General features: G+C 26.0%; 1 long non-coding RNA gene across 1 annotated transcript; it reads left to right on the top strand.

Moving 5' to 3' along the window:
* The first annotated feature begins 2,749 nt into the window (after positions 1-2,749).
* LOC147809932 (uncharacterized) lies at positions 2,750-6,093 on the top strand. Its single transcript, XR_015433897.1, has 3 exons — positions 2,750-2,966; positions 3,123-3,309; positions 6,050-6,093. It is a non-coding gene; the product is annotated as an uncharacterized LOC147809932 (long non-coding RNA).
* The last annotated feature ends 1,715 nt before the right edge of the window (positions 6,094-7,808 follow it).

Here is a 7,808-nt window from a genome sequence, read left to right as displayed (position 1 = left end):
TCAATTTTGGAGATGCCAAAGGTATGTTTTTCTTAAAGATAAATTCATTGCAATTTTGAATGTAAACAGTAAGGGCTAATAATGTATGGGTAGAATCCTTTTTATTTATCTACTATTATTTTTTTAATATATTTGACTTATTTAATTAGATTTTTAAAATTCATTTTAAAGTTGATTATTGGGAATTTTTGTTCTTATCAGGCATGTGTTTCTTCTGTTAATTTGCAGAATTTCGCGAATCGCAAGATTATTGATTCACGGACTTTCGTAAATCAATAATTTATATTTCAACAAAATTTTCTCGGAATTTCTCCAATCAAAAATTTAAATTTCACCACTTACACAAAATCTCGTTAACATGAAATTTATACCTCATTTACAAGCACCCTCTTTTTTTCTTTTTGAGTACTTAGAGATCCAAAAGAACTTTTTTTCAGCAGATTTGCTTGAATTTTTATGCTTTATATCTGTAATAACTAACTCTTATCTTGTATCTGTAATAACTTCGGTTAAAATTAATGAACCACGGAGGCGAATAGAAAAATATTTAAGTTAATGATCTTCAAAGTAATTTTGAAATAGTTAACATTTAAATTACCGTTCTCTAGAAAAAAAATTGTGTTTTTTTTCATTCCTTTTAAACTTTATTTTTGAATGAGTAATAAATTTCGATTTGTAATAAAGGAATTATTTAATCAATATTATATATTTGCTCTCGTTTTTTATTTAGCTACAATTAGATTGAATTTTTTGTATGATAACTGTAAATGGAGATTTCAACCCGCTGGATATCATTTTAATTCCTGATTTCGATGTTTTATTTTTTCTTTCGCAGTTACTGCAACTGATTTTCTCATGGTTTTTAAAATATCTAATATTATTATGACCCTCAAAATTCAATTTATGTATTTATTATTATCGTTTGTTTTTCGAGGATACTACTGTTTTTTTCAATTGAGATTTTTACAGTTTTTGCTACTTGATATCGTCATGATTTTTTAAATCGTGATATTTTCATACAATATTATTAAGAAGCGAGAAATTCTAATCACATATTTATTTGTGTAATTGATTTTTCGCAGACTTGATTTACGTTTTTTTTGCAGTTATTGCTGTTGATTTTCACATAATATCTTGAAATACAGATACTACTATGATACAGAAAATTCAAATTGCGCAACTGAATATTAATAATCTGATACGATAATTCTATTGTTGTTTTTCTATGAATTTTTCAGCAGTTGCCAGTGCTAAATTTTGAATATTTTTAAAATCTCAATATTTTTAGTACAGTATTATTAATTATAATATGTGAATCTTGAAACATACATTTGATTAATTTCTTTTTGACCTGCTCGATTTGTGCGATTTTGTAGTAAATACTTGAGGTTTTTATCATTAATCTTTTTTCAGTTTTTGCTATAGATTTTACAAACTTTGATGTCTTTTTTTTCTTCTTTTTTTTAAAGCCACACTTAGTTAAGTAAAGGGGGAATCTGTTTGCTTTAATGTTTCTTTTGTCTGTAAGTCTTTTATTTATTTTTTATATACAAAAAGAAAAAAAAATTAAGCACTAAAAAAAATGAAGAAAATTCAGATAATTTCTTCTTTTAGGAATCATTTGTCTATCTTATAAATAAATAAAAATACCATAACATTTATCATGTCTGAGTTTAATACTTTGGTTCCTCAGTGAAAAATACAGTATTATTATCAAGTACTAATTTCCATTCTTTGGAGTCTGGTGTGGGGCTCATTTTTTTTAAAGTTCTTATTTCTTAAAATCCTTCTTCATGCATTCTTTTTAATTTCTTAAAACATTTTTTCTCCTTGATTCTTATTTTTATTAATTTTTTAAGTACTGAAATTGTTTTATTCTTTTTAATTTTCAAAAATATTTATGTGTAGTCTATTGTACTGTCACTTAGTTTTTGTGCATCGATCATTTTGTCACACTAAGCATATATTTTGCATTCGCTCTCATAACTCAGCCTGATTGTGATAAAAAATAGTTTTTAAACTTAAATCAAAAAGGTTGAATTACGAAGTGAAATTTTCCCTAAGAAATAATATATATATATATATATATATATATATATATATATATATATATATATATATATATATATATATATATATATATAATAACAGGGCTACATCCCTGTTATCATTGTTGTATTTTTTTTAATAATGCAGTCATAAGCCATAATAAGTTATCAAAAGGTTTATTTAAAGGTAGGCTGGTGGCTATAACATTTCACATCCACTCTCCACAAGGGAGGGGGTTGACAAAACTCCGGATGGTTCAGGCAGATGTTTATTGAAACACGTTATTCAGCAAGAGACATGCGAAAACCATCGGTCTCATATTAAATACTTACAGATTTTGATGTAATTAGATTCCATTCGTACATACCTTGTAACTCTACGCATTGTGAAAAATCAATTAATGCTTCCTAATATGGAAGTAAAAGAGGGACAAGACTCTAAAAATAACTCCTCCTTTGAAATATAAATCTAATTATGATTCAATGGTGTGTTTTCAGCCTTGAATTCCCAGAATAAAATATATATATATATAAAAAGCACTAGTTTTATCAGAGTTGAAAACTTGTTGCATCTTGAATCATTTTGTAACACTTCGCTGGCAAAATCAGTTTTAGATAAAATTTATTTAAAACTTCATCTTGTAAAATACTCATAAATCAAGTTTTTTGTAAAGTTTCAAAGTTAATGACATTACACTTTTTTAAAATGTTCTTACTTAACCAATTCAGTGAATTTTGTGTGTTTTTAGTTATTGTCTCTAATTTTTTTTCATAATTATATTTATCTAGGTATAGAGGGCACACCACTTGATGTTTAATATTATTACTCAGAGGTGTATACTAATTTCGTCGAGTCAGCGGTACTAATTTGGGTCGCATCAATCAAGTTGAAGATTGTTTCCGTTGAGTCATTTCTTGGTACGATTTTAAACGACTCTATTTTAAAATAATTTGAATGAAGTAATTAGCTTTATTTGCTATTGTGTGTATTTTTTATTTTCAAAAGCAAGATCATAGAATGACTCATCTTATTTCATTTGCGCTTTTATAAATAGCTTACATTCTTTTTTGTAGGCTTCCCTATTGCATAGGACCTCTTCATTAAAATGTAAGATTCGGAAGTCCCATTTGCTATTTGATGCATGCAATGTTATTTTATTGCCCATTCTGTCAGAAAAATGACCTAGAATTTGAAATATTAACTAAGGAAAAAATGAAGGTGATAGAATTAGATGCTTTGCTACTGTTCTTAAGAAACTAGGTAATTTTTTAGTTTTATAATTAGCTGCACATAATTGAACAAAAGTTCTGATAATATTAAAAGACAACAGAAAGAAATGTTTTCTAAATGACCACCATATGTAGCAAAACCTGCTCAAGTTTAAGGACATTAATTTAGACTCTTGCAAATACTTTTTCAGTTGGAACAATGGTGTTTGTAACCATAGATTCCATCTGTTGACAATCTTAGTATCTAATTTTGAAATTTAACAAGAAAAATTTTTTAGTTTCTTAATCAAAACACAGTAAATTGTATATTTAAATATACAATTTACTGAAATGAACTTTCCATAATAGCATTTGAAATTAAATGTTTTCATTCCTCAAAGAAGTATTTAAAGAGAAGTATTTTATCTATTTTTTAAATTACAGAAAAAAATTTATCTACCTGGCAAGAATTATTAACAATTAAATTTTTAGAACCGTTATTTTATGCACGTTACCTCACTATACTATAATTTAAATGCTCTGTTTAAGTCAGCAAGAGTCCTTATATTGAGTGTTGGCTGTTTGGGTTAAATAAGAACTCGGATTAAAATACTGTATAAAACTACTTAAGTATTATAGTCTTTAGTTAACATGCACGTAATTTACCTCTGAAAACTAGAGTGATTTACAAATTAACAAATAAAAATAAAAGCACAAACACACTTCAATAATATAATCTAGAAACAATGTACAGATGCTTATTTCTATAACTTGGCTAAAAACTAAATCTGTAGATCATACTGCAAAATTTTAAAAACTTTAACACAAGTTGATCAATTTCTAACAATAACAATTTCTGCAATAACAATTTAATTAAAATTTAATTTAATTACATCCATTTCACAGGCTTGTGTTATTAAACCATATTTTTGTTAATATTGGTGTGATGCTTTAGTTATTTTTTGAAGATTTATTTTTTCTCCTTTAAGGTTAACATTGTTCTTGTATCAGAAAGTTAGTTGCTTATATTAATTTTTTAAAAAGTTAGTTATTTCTGCCATCAGTCTGTAAATGTGTCTGTTCTAAAAGATCAGAATAAAGAATTAAGTTTGTAAGTTGTGAGGTATAAGAGCAGTCTAAAAGAAATATGGGTTTTCTTGTTTAATGTTCTATTTAAATTTTACTTGATGATGTAGTAAACTCTCTTTAGCTTAATTCATAACACAAATATTTATCATATTTTTAGATAAACTTCAGTTACAGAGTTTAGACATAGTTATCCAGTTGCACATTTTATTACTAGCAGTTTAGATGCAGAAACCATTAAGTATTTCTTTCTTTTAAATCTAAAATTCCAAACCTAAATTGTAATTGTATAATGACTAATAATAAAGTTACAGCTGATCCATTCAATACGATTTTTGAAAAGGTTCCACATTTGCTATGTAAATGGCACATTCACAGGACCTGGCAAAGACAATTATCAGCTAAGGTTAAAGATGTATATTTACAAAATGAACTATACACAGACTTATTATCTCTTACAAAAGCGAAATCTTTTATCATTTTTAAATAAACTTTAGTTATTTATACTAAAGCACAAAATTGTTGCTCTGCTGTTTACCTCTTATTTTGTACAAAATTATTGTTCACCACAGTTCTGCAACTAGTTTCTACCGTAGGCAGTGCACCCGCCGATCAAGCAGTTGGCCGTGAGCTCATTTATGTCATATGCAAAGAAAATAAATTTTAAAAAATCTGTGCTGTGACTAACTATTAAATGTTGTGATGTAATATCCTGTGATTGTCTTGTTCTTTAAATGCTGTTATTGATCTCTAAACTCTGATGGATTCTGCAATAGAAATATTAAATAAGATTAATCAGACACTACCCCTCTCTTTCAGACGTAAGTAACCTAACTAAATTAGAAACTTGCAAAAGAATTGAAATTAAAGAATAGAGCAACCTGTCATAACAATAATTTATTTTATTCCGTTGCCAAATTCTTAGTTCTTAATGTCACAAAAAAGTTTAATCGGTTCAGTTGTTTTGGAATCAAAGAAAATTTGGATGCTTTAGAGAAATGAGATTCACTAAAAATTTTAAACCGATTTCGTTTTTGAATAGTTAAAAAAGTCGTTTGATTTTTATGTATTGATAAAACTTAATAGTTGAAAAAGTTCGGTGTCTAATATTTCCAACTTACTATCAATTTGATCAGAACATAGCAATTTTTAAATATGGATATCCTTCTTGTTCAATTAACTCAACAATTCATTTTAAGCAGTTGGTACCTATAATGTATATAAATTTCTCCCCTACAACGTCATCTATAAAGCAAAATAAATAAACCTATAGATAAGGGTAAAACAAAAACATAAGAGTAAATTTTTTTTTGAGAATCATGAAATAAAGAAAAATGGGAGTTCATAATTATGATTTCAAAGTTTACCCTCATCCTGCACTCAGGGGTGGAAGATCAAGTTTGTTATTCTAGACTGCTTATTTAAAATATTGCTTAAATCGTGTTGAAATGAATTTTACTTGTGTGATTATTATTTAAAACAATCCCTTTTACAGACAAAACGCAATTGCTTTTATATGCTTTATGAAGTTCTTTTGTTTTATTTATAACTGTTATTTGCTATCATTTATTTTTATTATTTACTAAAGCATGTATAGCTACTTGTAATATTCAAAGCAATGTAGCTTTGATAATAATATTTTTAATAAATTATTTTAAATGTTTGGTGAATTCTTTTACTAATTCTTAAATATATTTTAATTTCAGCTGTTGTTGATTTCTTTTAAATTGTAATGTCACATTCTTCAAGACATGACTGCAAAACGAGATCCTGGAAGAAAATGATACAGAAATGACCTGGAGGAACATGATAAGTTTAATTGGAAGGTGTATTATCCCATTTTTGGTTCGACTATGGTCAAAGAAAATATGAAAATGCTAAAGAAAAATTCTCATGTTTTGCTACTGCAAGATGGGAGGTTGCTGTGACCTTTCATACAGTTTCACTCTTGGCCATTCGTCATATTTATGAAAATTTATTTTCTGATATTTTATTTAAACGTGCCTTTGTTTAAATTTTTAATTTTTTTGTAGAAATTAAATTGTGAAACTCTAAGGATTGGTGAGTAATGAATAGAAGGGGGCATAGCCTTTAATGTAGTTAAAATAAACTATGAAAAAAATATATATATAGGCATAAAAATTGGAGTATTAAATAAAACTTAGAGAAAAGAGTGAGAAGATCGCTGGAAAAGAACTGCTTTAGAATTTTCAAGGACTAGCTAGCTAGAGTAGAACCCTCTTCTGATTTTAAAAGAAAACATTAAGAACTTAGCAGCGATAGAAATTACTCGTCCATTAAATTTGTGGGAGACTTACAAAATTCCTTCGCTGCCATGAGGAGAAAAAGGTGGTGACTAAGTTATGCTGTGAATTATCATTAATTTTAAACTAATCATTTTTCTACATCTGTTTATATGCTGGTTTTATTTTATTTATTGACTTGGAAAAATTAGGCGTAAAGTCACGTTTACTATATCTGTATTTATTTTATTATTCTCCACTTCAATTACTTCATTATTGACCATAACAATCTTATGAATTGTAAAAATATTAACAACAAAATGTCTTTTTTTCCATGTAAGGTGATAATTTACTTAGTCATTTATAATTCAGTCAAATACATTTCATTTTCATTTGCCAATTAGTAGTATAAATTGTCTTACCATATTAAGTAATGCTTTATCATTCTGTATTTATGCTCATTTAAATTTTGAAATTGAATAAAAGTATTAGAACAAAAGATAAAATTTATATTTAGCTTATTGGTTTTGTTTAACTATTTTTTCATTATTTTATTTCAATTGCAACTTTTTCTTGTCACACAATATATTTAATTTTTTATATATTAATTATTATTGTTCAATTAATTATTAAATATTTTCTTCAAACTTCAATCTCTGTTTTATGCATTCTGTTAAATTTATTTTAAATAAATCTTAGTTCTGGAACTAGGTTATTATTATTTTACAGATATAAACTTTTATTTTTCTTCAATAATGTATTTTTTCATGGCATGCATATAAGTAACTAAAGTATACCTTTTACTAAATAAGCAAGAAAGGTTTAAGCAATTAAAGTATATCTTTTCCTACGTTTAAGGCTCTTGATTTTAATTTTTTAAAGAAAATTTATATTTATAATTTTATTTATTTATATTTTACTTATAATTTTATTTATTTATATTTTAAAAAAGCATATTTTTTTATGAGAGATGCTTAAATTTTTTTTTTCTTAAAAATTTTTTTGTAAAATATTCTATAGTGAGAGAATTTTTAATCATGAGTGATATTAAGAAATTTTAGAAATTTAGCTTTTTATTTATTTATTTGAGACATTTTTAATTTTTTGTGTAGCATAGTTGTTTTTTTTTTAAGAAGATTTTATTAGTTAACTTTAATTCTTTAAGTAAACAAGTTCTCGACTTTTACTAAACAAGTTCTCTTAAGTAAACGAGTTCTTCGTT

The sequence above is a fragment of the Parasteatoda tepidariorum genome, chromosome 5 (genome assembly GCF_982258835.1).
Source record: "Parasteatoda tepidariorum strain Cologne lab strain chromosome 5, Ptep-v5.0, whole genome shotgun sequence".
Lineage (NCBI taxonomy): Eukaryota > Metazoa > Arthropoda > Arachnida > Araneae > Theridiidae > Parasteatoda > Parasteatoda tepidariorum.
The sequence above is the reverse complement of the archived record's forward strand: the minus strand, read 5'-3'. Positions and strand labels throughout refer to the sequence as shown.